The sequence below is a fragment of the Babylonia areolata genome, chromosome 1 (assembly GCF_041734735.1).
Source record: "Babylonia areolata isolate BAREFJ2019XMU chromosome 1, ASM4173473v1, whole genome shotgun sequence".
Taxonomy (NCBI): domain Eukaryota; kingdom Metazoa; phylum Mollusca; class Gastropoda; order Neogastropoda; family Buccinidae; genus Babylonia; species Babylonia areolata.
Genome location: NC_134876.1, coordinates 40,290,312 through 40,305,311, shown reverse-complemented (window position 1 = coordinate 40,305,311; position 15,000 = coordinate 40,290,312). Strand labels below are relative to the sequence as shown.

The 15,000-nt window shown below is 43.7% G+C and overlaps 1 protein-coding gene across 6 annotated transcripts in view; it reads left to right on the top strand.

Annotated features, from left to right (window-relative positions):
* LOC143282974 (N-acetyllactosaminide beta-1,6-N-acetylglucosaminyl-transferase-like) overlaps window positions 1–15,000 on the top strand; it is a 42,302-nt gene that overhangs the window by 13,193 nt on the left and 14,109 nt on the right. The window lies entirely within an intron of this gene.

The following is a 15,000-nucleotide window of genomic DNA, read 5'->3' as shown; positions in this document are numbered from 1 at the left end:
AAATAAATAAATAAATAATAATAACTATAATGTAAAAAAAAAAATTAAAAAAAGCAAATAGATGTAAAACATGAAGACACACATTCACATATACACCCACACATGCATAACAGATATGCACCGAACATGCAGTTTCACAGATATGAAAGCACAGTCAAATACATATAAACGTACATGAGCTCCAACACACACACACACACCACACACATTACCCTGCACCTCCTCTACCCCCCTCCTCCACACACTCATTTCTAGTCTACGTATCACAGCTTCCACGGCACACACACACATACATACACACACACACACACACACACACACACACACACACACACACACACAGATGAACACTTACTTGTACAAGCGCACACACATATGCCCATATCTCCACACACATATGTACAAAGATATATATATATATATATATATATACGTTCCAATATCCTGTTGCTCCCACAGTGTAGGCATGCATACACTCACATACCTCATCCCCTACCCCACCTCCCCCCGCACCCCCACCTCCCCCTCACACACACACACACACACACATACACACACACACACACACACACACACACACACACACACACACACACGTGCACAGAACTCTACTGACACTTGTGTACACTTACACTCTCGCGCATGCACAAACGCACTCAAAAATACAGCCCCACACATGCACACAAACACACACATACACACACGCACAGAGGCTGCCACCGATTGGCCGCAAGAGGGATGGGAAAAGATCTCTGATGCCAAGAACGTGGCGTCTAGTGTGTTGCTCAGTCTATTGTATTTGGAAAAGCCCACAGAGACTCTGTTCCGTTTTGAAGAAATTTGCGCAATGTTGGTTTGGAAATGATGCCGATATTTGTTTGATTAGCAAAGCATCGTGCTCTACTTTTCATGTTAGACTTACGGCCACTCCCTCTCTCTGCTTTTATTTCTTTGAGGCGATCGATGGTGTGATGGCCTTGTACCTGTTCTTTTTGATATTCTTTGACTTTTCTGAGGTGAGGGGTGCACACAGGGGGAAGGGAGACCCGTTCTCCCCCTTCCTTTATCTGTAGCCTGACCCGCCTCCTTCGTCTGTTTACCTGGTGCATGATAAATAACATCAAGAGCAAAGCACACAGAGCAGCCAGAGGACTAAATAGTTTACCTGACAGAGAACACGGCAAACACGGACCTTGGTGCAACATCTGTGCTTTCCTCAGAACACTCCATTTCACTTGCTCTCGCCTGTCAGCTGATTCGATCTGTTGACACATGCGATTGTGACTCGGGACTGGACCACTCAGTGAAAGGAAACAGCCGCCAGTGGTGGAAGAGGGCCAAAGCTGAGGACCAAGATACGACGATTATGGCCCAGCCGACCGCTGAGACCACCGCATGGGTTTATTGCGTGTTAGATATAACGCAACTGAATAACGTGAGAAACTAAAATGTATTGTTGTTGTAATCCTCTTGGCAACACGGACATCCACAGTCATGCCCTACCGACCCACCGACCCCCAGCCCACCCCCTAGCCCACCCCTAGCCCATCCCCCAGCCCACCCCCCAGCCCACCCCCTAACCCATCCCCCAGCCCACCATCCCACCCACTAGCGCAACAGTACCTCGTCCGCGCGCGCGCGCACACACGCACACACACATACACTCACTCACACACACTGATTGATAAACACACACACACACACACACACTGATTGATAAACACACACACACACACACACACACACACACACACACACATTGATTGATACACACACACACACACACACACACACACACTGTATTATTTTCATTCTAGATGATATTGTTCGTTTCCACTTAACATATGAAAATGTCTGACATGATATTATGGTCCAGTGATTGTTGGATTTGGATTTAAAAACAAACAAACAAACAAACAAAATGTTTTGCCTTGTTCCGTAACGATACGAGAATGTGTACGGTATTCGCTGTCTGCTCCATTATGTATGTATTCATATAAGCCTTGAATCATGATTTTGTACCGGGCTGCTCTTGCACGAATGCATCTGTGCGAAAAATTGCGAAATCCTGAGTTATATGGAGAGGGATCACTGGGATATTTCCTATCGTCCAGTGAGACATCAAAGCCATGATTGCTTTAATCTTTTTTTTTCTCTTTCCTTTTTTTAAAAAAAAAATGTTGTTTTATTTTGTTTTGTTGAAAATATACATAGATAAATAAATAAATAGAAACCATAAAGAAAGAAAGAAAGAAAGAAAAGAGGAAAGGCTCGCTTCGCCCCTTCAGGTATATGGAAGCTGGTGCAGCTCAGTTACAGTCGTGCTGGTCGGCCACTGTCATGCAGTAGATTATGTGATTCGTGAGGAGACGATGACGGCTCGATAAGACACACCTTTCTTCCCGTGTATTCAGCGGTCTGTCCTGAATGAACACACACGCGCGCGCGCGCGCGCACTCACGCGTGTGCAAGCATAAATACATCACATTGACGTGCGTGCGTGCGTTTGACAGACACACACACACTCACACACACACACACACACACACACACACACACACACACACACAGAGGAAAAACATTTGCTTCCACCACCATGACCACCATCATCGGTAAATCATTTGCATAAGAACATCCAAGAGAGAGTGGAAGACAGACAAACAGACACATACACATACAGAGACAGAAAGAGACGTAAATGTAGCCAGATCCTGTCGTCACATCCTAGGAACCGTGAAGTCTATACGCCAGTGTAATGCTGTAGAGGGGAGGAGGACACGATGAGCACATGCGACCAAACACCCTCCTCTCTGTCTGTCTGTCCTCCCCTTCTCTCTCTCTCTCTCTCCCCCTTCCCCCCCCCCCTCTCTCTCTCTCTCTCCCCCCTCTCTCCCTCCCCCCTCTCTCTCTATCTCCCTCCCTCCCCCCTCTCTCTGCCCCTCCCCTCTCTATCTCTCTCTTCCCCTCCCCTTCTCTCTCTCCCTTCCTCCCTCCATCCCCCCCCCTCTCTCTCTCCCTCCCTCCCCCCTCTCTCTCTCCCTCCTTCACTCCACCCTCGCCCGCTCTCTCTTTCTCTCTCTCCATGTACACTTCTTTAGAAAGAATGGAATGTGTCTCTTTTCTGTGTTACGATGAAAATGCAGTCCCTTCTTGTCTTTAAGGCTGGCTTAGCTGAAGGTTCTAAAACGTCTTTACAGCGTCAAGTGTCTCTATGTCATCAATAGCTGAAGGCACTAAAATGTCCAAAGTGTCTATGTCACATCAACAGCTGAAGGCACTGAAGTGTTCAAAGTGTCTATGTCACATCAACAGCTGAAGGCACTATGTCACATCAACAGCTGAAGGCACTGAAGTGTCCAAAGTGTCTATGTCACATCAACAGCTGAAGGCACTGAAGCTTCCAAAGTGTCTATTTCACATCAACAGCTGAAGGCACTAAGTGTCCAAAGTGTCTATGTCACATCAACAGCTGAAGGCACTAAGTGTCCAAAGTGTCTATGTCATCACCAACAGCTGAAGGCACTAAGTGTCCAAAGTGTCTATGTCACATCAACAGCTGAAGGCACTGAAGTGTCCAAAGTGTCTATGTCATCATCAACAGCTGAAGGCACTGAAGTGTCCAAAGTGTCTATGTAATCACCAACAGCTGAAGGTACTGAAGTGTCCAAAGTGTCTATGTAATCACCAACAGCTGAAGGTACTGAAGTGTCCAAAGTGTCTATGTAATCACCAACAGCTGAAGGCACTAAGTGTCCGAAGTGTCTATGTAATCACCAACAGCTGAAGGCACTAAGTGTCCAAAGTGTCTATGTCATCATCATCAGCTGAAGTCATTGAAGTGTCCAAAGTGTCTCAATAGTATCAAATTCAGCTGAAGTCATTGAAGTGTCCAAAGTGTCTCAATAGTATCATCATTAGCTGAAGGCACTGAAGTGTCCAAAGTGTCTCAGTAGTATCATCATCAGCTGAAGGCACTGAAGTGTCCAAAGTGTCTCAGTAGTATCATCATCAGCTGAAGGCACTGAAGTGTCCAAAGTGTCTCAGTAGTATCATCATCAGCTGAAGGCACTGAAGTGTCCAAAGTGTCTCAATAGTATCATCATCAGCTGAAGGCACTGAAGTGTCCAAAGTGTCTCAATAGTATCATCATCAGCTGAAGGCACTGAAGTGTCCAAAGTGTCTCAATAGTATCATCAGCTGAAGTCATTGAAGTGTCCAAAGTGTCTCAATAGTATCATCATCAGCTGAAGGTACTGATGTGTCCAAAGTGTCTCAGTAGTATCACCATCAGCTGAAGGCACTGAAGTGTCCAAAGTGTCTCAATAGTATCATCATCAGCTGAAGGCACTGAAGTGTCCAAAGTGTCTCAGTAGTATCATCATCAGCTGAAGGCACTGAAGTGTCCAAAGTGTCTCAATAGTATCGTCATCAGCTGAAGGCACTGAAGTGTCCGAAGTGTCTATGTCATCACCAACAGCTGAAGGCACTAAGTGTCCAAAGTGTCTATGTCATCATCAACAGCTGAAGGTACTGAAGTGTCCAAAGTGTCTCAATAGTATCATCAGCTGAAGTCATTGAAGTGTCCAAAGTGTCTCAATAGTATCATCAGCTGAAGTCATTGAAGTGTCCTAAAATGTCTCAATAGTATCATCATCAGCTGAAGGTACTGAAGTGTCCAAAGTGTCTCAGTAGTATCATCATCAGCTGAAGGCACTGAAGTGTCCAAAGTGTCTCAGATAGTATCGTCATCAGCTGTGAAGGCACTGAAGTGTCCAAAGTGTCTCAGTAGTATCATCATCAGCTGAAGGCACTGAAGTGTCCAAAGTGTCTCAGTAGTATCATCATAGCTGAAGGCACTGAAGTGTCCAAAGTGTCTCAACAGTATCATCATCAGCTGAAGGTACTGAAGTGTCCAAAGTGTCTCAGTAGTATCATCATCAGCTGAAGGCACTGAAGTGTCCAAAGTGTCTCAATAGTATCATCATCAGCTGAAGGTACTGAAGTGTCCAAAGTGTCTCAGTAGTATCATCATCAGCTGAAGGCACTGAAGTGTCCAAAGTGTCTCAATAGTATCGTCATCAGCTGAAGGCACTGAAGTGTCCGAAGTGTCTATGTCATCACCAACAGCTGAAGGCACTAAGTGTCCAAAGTGTCTATGTCATCATCAACAGCTGAAGGTACTGAAGTGTCCAAAGTGTCTCAATAGTATCATCATCAGCTGAAGTCATTGAAGTGTCCAAAGTGTCTCAATAGTATCATCAGCTGAAGTCATTGAAGTGTCCAAAGTGTCTCAATAGTATCATCATCAGCTGAAGGTACTGGTGTCCAAAGTGTCTCAGTAGTATCATCATCAGCTGAAGGCACTGAAGTGTCCAAAGTGTCTCAATAGTATCATCATCAGCTGAAGGCACTGAAGTGTCCAAAGTGTCTCAATAGTATCATCATCAGCTGAAGGCACTGAAGTGTCCAAAGTGTCTCAGTAGTATCATCATCAGCTGAAGGCACTGAAGTGTCCAAAGTGTCTCAATAGTATCATCAGCTGAAGGCACTGAAGTGTCCAAAGTGTCTCAGTAGTATCATCATCAGCTGAAGGCACTGAAGTGTCCAAAGTGTCTCAATGTTATCATCATCAGCTGAAGCACTGAGGTGTCCAAAGTGTCTCAATGTTATCATCATCAGCTGAAGCACTGAGGTGTCCAAAGTGTCTCAATGTTATCATCATCAGCTGAAGCACTGAGGTGTCCCAAGTGCCTCCATGTATTCATCAACAGCAGTCCGTCGCGAAGTCACTATGACGGCTGTGACGCTGTTGCTGAGACTGTAGACCCAACTACGATGCACAGACACGTCCACAGCCCGGCTTTTCTGCCCTCCCAGGCCTGACGTTTCTCTTCACCATGTGTCGTGCGTTACACTTCAAAGGTCCCGTTACCCTGGCCTGACGTGTCTGTTCACCATGTGTCATGCATTACACTTAAAAGGTCCCGTTACCGTTCACCATGTGTCATGCATTGCGCTTCAAAGGTCCCGTTACCCTGGCCTGACGTGTCTGTTCACCATGTGTCATGCATTGCACTTCAAAGGTCCCGTTACCCTGGCCTGACGTGTCTGTTCACCATGTGTCGTGCGTTACACTTCAAAGGTCCCGTTATCCTGGCCTGACGTTTCTCTTCACCATGTGTCGTGCGTTACGTTAAAAGGTCCCGTTACCCTGGCCTGACGTGTCTGTTCACCATGTGTCATGCATTGCACTTCAAAGGTCCCAGTATCCTTGCGTGTCGCCATCCTTCAGGTGCTGCGGTCTGCAAAAAGATTTTTTCTCTCCTCATCCGTCAATATTTTCTCGCCAGGAGGTCTCGAGGTGCTAGCAAACAGTTGGTCTGACCACCGTGTTGGCGTTTACCAGCGCTCAGGTTCATGCCACAACAAGGCTGGAAGACGACTGCCTTCCATTTTCACGATGATGCCAGACTGTCCCTGTTGTGCCTTGACCAGGGGCTCCAGACAAGGCAGGTTTGTACGGCGTTGGATATCTTGGTTCGGCACTGTTTTCTTGTCTCATGTTAAAGATCTTGTGGAGCCAGCGGATTTGAAATTGATCCATCGTCCTCAGACACCTGCTGCAGTGGGTCTGTACCTCACACAGACGTGGGGTGAGGACCCCCAGCTCTCTGTACAGTGACCTTTGTTGTCTGCCGGATTCCCAGCTCTTGTCTTCAGGCGTCCAAAGAGCGGCTGGCCTTTGACAATTGTGAAATTTCCGTGCGAATGTTTATTGTGAATGACTTTGCGCATATTCTATTACTTCATTTTCCACTATTCGTATGAGATTGTATAAAAATGACACTCTCTGTTGCTCTCTCTCTCTCTCTCTCTCTCTCTCTCTCTCTGTCTCTCTCTCTCTCTCTCTCTCTTCTCTCTCTCTCTCTCTCTCTCTCTCTCTCATCAAACTGCATGAATAATGATATTCTCCATTGTTCTCTCCCCCTCTCTCTCTCCCTACCCCCCCCCCTCTCTCTCTCTCTCTCTCTCTCTCTCTCTCTCTCTCTCTCTCTCGTACCAAATTGTGTGTGTGTGTGTGTGTGAAATCGAAAACAAAGCGCAACAACATTGATCTGAAATGGAAATCTAAACAAGGCACAGAGCATTAAACATTTTTATTCTCGTCTGTTGCTAAAAAGGTGAGTGGGTCGTTGCGGTAAAACCTTCCCACCGATCGACTGACTCGCTGCCAGTCTACAGACAGATACAAAAGAATTTGGTAGTAAATCACCACAACCATAGACTGAAATGGAGGGGAATTAAAAACTTCGGTCACCATGAGAGCAGGGCATGGAAAGCAACAGAATTAGGGACATCCATGGGTGACCATTGACTGTGTCATCGCACACTTCCCCTTTGAACCACAGCATACTAAGCACTGGACAAGAGCTGACCACGAGCTGTGAAAACCCTGCCTCTGAGGGAGCTCAGCCCCACGTCCTCGCAGTTGACAGTCCGAGACGCAAATCATTTCGCCAAGGCACCTGGTTAGGATTCATGTTTTAATACACATCAGTTACACAGATAATGACTGATATACTTTATACTGTGTCATACGATGGTATCCCATTAGGGGTTCAAATATTAAATCAGCCACACTAAGACCACATACAAAAACTGGCATCAACAAAGTGATGCGAGCTGTGAAGCAAGTGATGGATCACCGGACACGTAGCAGCTGGCCAGAACAGCTGGCACGCACAGTGACACGTAATTCTGAGATAACCGGTGGGCGCACTCTTATTGGTTAGAACTCCGATCACACTTCAAACTTAACGTGAGTTTCGTTTAATCTTTCAATTAAACTCGAAGCGAGACTGTTCAGTCTGCCTTTGCCATCCAAGTAATTAAATCCCAGTGTTGTAAATGATTTTTTTTCCCGCTGAGGCTGGCTAAGACCTATGCAGAGAACGGCGACTTCCTATCAAACATCGTGAACCCACCTCCAGGGCAGATACAAAAATGGTCGAAATGTGTGCAACAAAACCGTTTTTTTAACGATAACATAGAATAAACCATACTGATCACACTGATATAAAGTTGACCGCTGTAGGTTGGCGGGAACATAATTAGATTTTGGTTTTTAATAATTATTTGTTACACTTCTGGCCATAAGAGAGCCCCCTTACAAAGATCCGCAAGGCAAGAGCAAGCCAGGGTTACGCAAGCGTGGTATAAGGGGTCGCCAGAGGAAAGCGTTTAGCTCGGTACAGTACTTTTGTCAGACTGCTGCCACGCTGATGCTGTTCTACACCTCCGTCAGCAGGACACTGCGGCAGATGACAGATACCGTACAGAAAATAAGAAAACTCTTTGGGGTCAAATGGAAACAAATATTATTAATTTCATCTGTTATATACTAAACTGAATTTCATCTATTATACACTAAACTGGTAGAAAACGCAAATTTGCTTTTATGAATATTTTACAGTTTCTAACCAGTTATGACATTTCATAAAGAATTAAATCGGTATTATACCGACTGCAAAGATGAATTTACGAAGGCAGCACGGGATCATTTAGTTCTTAAGAACAATTATGTTGACGTTTTACGCAATGCACAACTTGGAAATACTTCATACTCTGCTTATTAACGTGTAGTATATGAATATCTAAATACGTGTTAACTAGGTTTGTTTCAATGAACATTGTCGGAGCACTGTCCAGACAATTAATTCAGAAAGCGTGGAAGGCAGATGATGGCAAAATCCACCAACATCATGTCTTGATGTAAAAAGAACGGTATGAAGCATATATTTTTCTTTGGAAATGAAGCGGTGTTTGCAAATGTGATTCACGAACCCTGGCGCAGTAAACACGTCAGTTTAGCGTGGGAAAGAAAATGTATCTGGCTGGAGTGTGAAGGTGGCAAAATGAAGTGCATCAAATAGTCATGAAGAGCAAAGACTGCTTGGAAGATGAAAATGGGTTAGTCTCCAGAACCTTGTTGGAAATGGGGGTATCTCAGTCTGATTCTGTATAAACATGTGTTCAGAATGATTATTCAAATGTTTCACATGTTATCAGGATTGCAATTCATCAGAGGAATGTCTGCAACAATTTTATGAGAATATGGTTTGTTCCTGTGTCTTAAATGTGTTGAAAATTTATTTAAAAACATCCAAAATGTCGGTGCCGTTTTGTGACATGGCAATGTGTCTGAACATGAAGTGGTCAGAAACAATTAAGTACAAACCTGATTAAAATCCAGTATATGCAGACCTGATCTATATTCATTCCGTTGTGATAATAAAACATTGATCATCAATAAAAATGGTATATTAAGTTTGAAATATTACGCAAAAAACCCGCGTGACAGACGTAAACAACCCGTTCCTCCTGACGTGTTGTTTTTTTTTAAAATATTTTATTTTATTTTATTTTTTATTCATTCAAAGGCAAGCACATTCATGAATACACTACACGTTCTTTACTTGCAACATGTGGTCAACACATCTATCTTCTGCAGTACATACACTCATTTTCTGGAGAAAAAAAAAAGAAGAAAAAGAAGTCTATTCAACTATTTAAATGCAATCGACGTCGCATATTAATTTTCAGTTCCGCTTTTCTGTGTTACTTCTATGCATGTAAACGACACAATAAAAATAAACATGTAAACAAAATTAGAACTGTTTCCACATAAATCATGCGGATTCATTGGGGGAAAGCGTAAATCGGTTTGACAAACACCCTTCAATCGTGTGTTTGAACACAGATTCAGAGAATGTGTTGTTTTTTTCCGACAGCGCGTGAAATGTGCATATGCTACGCGGAAATCTCCGATATGTTCATTCGCACCCCGTGGTTGCTATATTTTAAAAAAAACTGTGTATGTTAATGTCGTCGTTGTTATGGTTTGTTTGTACATTTATCTCTGATCCGATTAAGTTTAGACACAATCATTTCTGACACGTGGCGAGATGCGTAATATTCGGATACTGGCGTAAGATTTCGAACCAAGTCAAGGCATGTAGTGCGAGTTCGGTAAGACTGCTTTCAGTTGAAGACTTGTTGCATCAAAAGTTCCAAACAACAAAGTTCAAAGTAGAAAATCACCCCCTTAAATTACCCTGATTCTGGCTTTTGCTGTCTGGTGAAGTTTTATCACGAAATGATGTAGTTTATCAGTTCACAAGACAGACGAAGTGTGCAACGAAAAAATTCGTTGTATCCGAAACACGTCAGTCCCTACGCACTTATTGTTTTGCAGAATTTGATTAGAACAGCCACATTTTACATCACACAAGTTCTGAAAAACCAAACTATATATTGATTGTGAATGAATTTCTCAAAATTAATTAAGTTTGAAGCAGGCCACGTTTGGTAGTGCTTGAGATGAAGTCAGGTGTCACATTTGGACACGGAACACATGTTCTTCGGTTCTGCTTTTGGCAGATAATAAAATTCCTTATTTTTAGTTGTTGTTTGTTGTTTTTATTGTTGTTGTTTGGTTTTGGTTTTTCTAATAGTCTTACTTTTATTACATTTTGTTTTTCTGCAATCCTACATATTTGTTCACTGTGAGGATAACGCTAATCAGTTTTCTGTTGATTTATCGAATAGAAAGATACAAAGAATCCGGTGTTTTGGTCACAATTCTTCAGATAAAGAGGAAAACTTTTGTCAAGTGATATAAATTGTACAATTCCCATTTCATAATAAGACGAACAGTAGTACTTTAAACAGTTAAACACTGGGGAGATTTGATGTGAAAATGGAGTGCCTGCAGCGTTTCTGAAAAATAAAATCATCCAGGGTGGGGAAGTTAGTTTAGGTATTTTTGGTTCCATGTTATATATGTCATAAGGTTTTAGGTAATCTTTAATAAAATACATAATTTTGCACAGGCTTTCTTTGAATGCATTGCATTGGCTAAGGATCACATGATAGATTCATTACTATCATTATTATAAATCCAGTAATTCAAACATCTGTCTGGAAAGTTAGTTTAGGTAACTTGGATTCAACGTGTTACAACAAAGTTTTACATAATCATTAATAAAATTTATGATCCATTGTTATCATTATGATTATTATTGATATCCCACGCTAAATCGACGTCTACTGCGCCAGGGTTCGTGAGTCACATTTGCAAATACCGGTTCATTTCCAAAGAAAACCGTACTGTTCACATCAAGACATGATGTTCAATTTTGCCATCATATGCCCTCCATAGTTTCCGAATTTATTGTCTGGACAGAGCGCCGATAATGTTCATTGAAACTGAGCTGGATTAACACATATTTAGTTATTTATATTTTACACGTTAATAAGCAGAGCATGGAGTATATCCAAGTTGTGCATTGCGTTAAATATCAACAAAATTGTACTTACGAACTAAATGATTCCGTGCTGCCTTCATAAATTCACTTTTGCAGTCGGTATAATACCGATTTCATTCTTTATGATATGTCATGAATGGTAAGAAACTGGAAAACATTCATAAAAAGCGGATTTGCGTCTTCTACCAATTTAGTATAAAATACATGAATTTGAAAATGTCTGTTTCCTTTTGACCCCAAAAAGCTCTGTTCATAGCTTTCTGTTCAGAATCAGTTGTCTGCCGCAGTGACCTGCTCACAGATCAGTCTCAGCGCGGCAGCAGTCAGTCACATGTGCTGTACCGCGCTGAACCTTTCCTCTGGCGACCACTTATACCGCGCTTGCGAAACCTTCGCATGTTCTTGCCTTGCGACTCTTTGTAAGGCGCTCCCACACGGGCAGAAGTAATTAAAACATTCGATTCTGGACATTAAAAATAAAAATCTACTGATGTTCCCGCCCCCTTTTGTGGTCAACTTTGTATCAGTGTGATCAGTATGCTTTATTCTATTTTATCGTAAAAAGAACGGTTTTATTGCACACATTTTAACCTAACGCAAATTTTAATCTAAATTCCCTGGCCTATTGTGAACTGTTCAGCCAAGACCTGTGCCCGCTTATTCTATCCTGTTCAACCCGAGTCGTAGAACGCACAATATTCATCAAAGTATAAACGTTAAAAAAAATAAATAATAATAAAATAAAATAAAATAATTAAAAAAAATTAAAGGACGCAGCACAGTCGGTTGTGATTTCAGTTTGTGTGACAGTTCAGTTGGTTTTGGACGTGCACAAAGATTCTCCGTGAAAACGTGTTTTGAAGATTTTGTTTTTGTGGCTTCGGTGTTCAAATTGTGTGTGTGTGTGGGGGGGGGGGGGGGGGTTATAAGACCTTTGAGGTAGGAATGGAGGAATGTGTGTGCGTGCATATATATATATATATATATATATATATATATATATATATATATAAAGAGAGAGAGAGAGAGAGAGATGGATGTGTGTGTGTGTGTGTGTGTCTGTGTCTGTGTCTCTGTGTGTCTTATCGTACTGTGTTTATTTGTTTTTTCTTGTATGCGTTTTTAAACGAACCTTTGAATTGTTTTCCTTTGTTTCGTTATAAATTGATATGCTTTATAAAAACGAAAAAAGATTTGAAAAAAGGAATTCTAATCGTTGCTATTTTCAAATGGCTATAAAAGTGTTCCAATGAGGCTTCGAAAACAGATTTTGCAATGTGATCACTGTGGTGATGTGTATACGTTTGCGTGTGTGTGTGTGTGTGTGTGTGTGCGCGCGCGCTTGTGTGTGTGTGTGTGTGCGCGCGCGCGCTTGTTTGTGTGTGTGTGTGTGTGCGCGCGCGCGCGTGCGCTTGTGTGTGTGTGTGTGTGTGTGTGCGCGCGCGCGCGCGCGCGCTTGTGTGTGTGTATGTGTGTGTGTGCGCGCGCGTATGTGTGTGCCCTCCTGGAATTGCACACTGCTGTACACTTAATCTTATCATTTGAAGCTGTACAATTTGAGTACGTGGACGTATCTTTAGTTTTCTTAACCTTTGTTTCCAGTCTTAAAAAACCCACAAAAACAAAACAAAACAAAACAAACAAAAACACGGTGAAGAGACGTTGGTTGAAACTGCAGAACTGAGGTGAGGAACTGAGGGGTGTATCTTGTTGGAACAGTTAAGGTGTGTGGAGGTGGTGTTGTTCCATCTGTGTGGCGTTGTTCTCACTGTGTGGTGGTGTTCCCACTGTGTGGTGGTGTTCCCACTGTGTGGAGGTGTTCTCACTGTGTGGTATTGTTCCCATTGTGTGATGTTGTTCCCACTGTGTGGTGGTTTTCCCACTATGTGTTCGTGTTTCCACTGTGGTTGTGGTGTTCCCACTGTGTGGTATTGTTCCCACTGTGTGGTGTTGTCCCCACTGTTTGGTATTGTTCCCACTGTGTGGTGTTGTCTCCACTGTGTGGTATTGTTCCCACTGTGTGGTATTGTTCCCACTGTGTGGTGTTGTCCCCACTGTGTGGTATTGTTCCCACTGTGTGGTGTTGTCCCCACTGTGTGGTATTGTTCCCACTGTGTGGTGTTGTTCTCACTGTGTGGTGGTGTTCCCACTATGTGGTATTGTTCCCACTGTGTGGTGTTATTCCCACTGTGTGGTGGTGATGTTCCACTGTGTGGTGGTGTTCCCACTGTGTGGTATTGTTCCCACTGTGTGGTGTTATTCTCACTGTGTGGTATTGTTCCCACTGTGTGGTGTTGTTCCCACTGTGTGGTGGTGTTCCCACTATGTGGTATTGTTCCCACTGTGTGGTGGTGGTGTTTCCACTGTGTGGTGGTGTTCCCACTGTGTGGTGTTGTTCCCACTGTGTGGTGTTATTCCCACTGTGTGGTATTCTTCCCACTGTGTGGTGTTATTCTCACTGTGTGGTATTGTTCCCACTGTGTGGTGTTGTTCCCACTGTGTGGTGTTGTTCCCACTGTGTGGTGTTGTTCCCACTGTGTGGTGTTGTTCCCACTGTGTGGTATTCTTCCCACTGTGTGGTGTTATTCTCACTGTGTGGTATTGTTCCCACTGTGTGGTGTTGTTCCCACTGTGTGGTATTGTTCCCACTGTGTGGTGTTGTTCCCACTGTGTGGTGGTGTTCCCACTGTGGTTGTGGTGTTCCCACTGTGTGGTGGTGGTGTTCCCACTGTGTGCTACTATTCCCACTGTGTGGTATTGTTCCCACTGTGTGGTGTTGTTCCCACTGTGTGGTGGTGGTGTTCCCACTGTGTGGTGGTGTTCCCACTGTGTGGTATTGTTCCCACTATGTGTTCGTGTTTCCACTGTGGTTGTGGTGTTCCCACTGTGTGGTATTGTTCCCACTGTGTGGTGTTGTCCCCACTGTGTGGTATTGTTCCCACTGTGTGGTGTTGTCTCCACTGTGTGGTATTGTTCCCACTGTGTGGTATTGTTCCCACTGTGTGGTGTTGTCCCCACTGTGTGGTATTGTTCCCACTGTGTGGTGTTGTTCTCACTGTGTGGTGGTGTTCCCACTATGTGGTATTGTTCCCACTGTGTGGTGTTATTCCCACTGTGTGGTGGTGATGTTCCACTGTGTGGTGGTGTTCCCACTGTGTGGTGTTGTCCCCACTGTGTGGTATTGTTCCCACTGTGTGGTGGTGGTGTTCCCACTGTGTGGTGGTGTTCCCACTGTGTGGTGTTGTTCCCACTGTGTGGTGTTGTTCCCACTGTGTGGTATTGTTCCCACTGTGTGGTGTTATTCTCACTGTGTGGTATTGTTCCCACTGTGTGGTGTTGTTCCCACTGTGTGGTGTTGTTCTCACTGTGTGGTGTTGTTCCCACTGTGGTTGTGGTGTTCCCACTGTGTGCTATTGTTCCCACTGTGCGATGGTGTTCCCACTGTGTGGTGGTGTTCCCACTGTGTGGTGGTGTTCCTACTATGTGGTGTTGTTCCCACTGTGTGGTGGTGTTCCCACTGTGTGGTGTTGTTCTCACTGTGTGGTGTTGTTCCCACTGTGTGGTGTTGTTCCCACTGTGTGGTGTTGTTCCCACTGTGTGGTGTTGTTCTCACTGTGTGGTGGTGTTCTCACTGTGTGGTGGTGTTCTCACTGTGTGGTGGTGTTTCAACTGT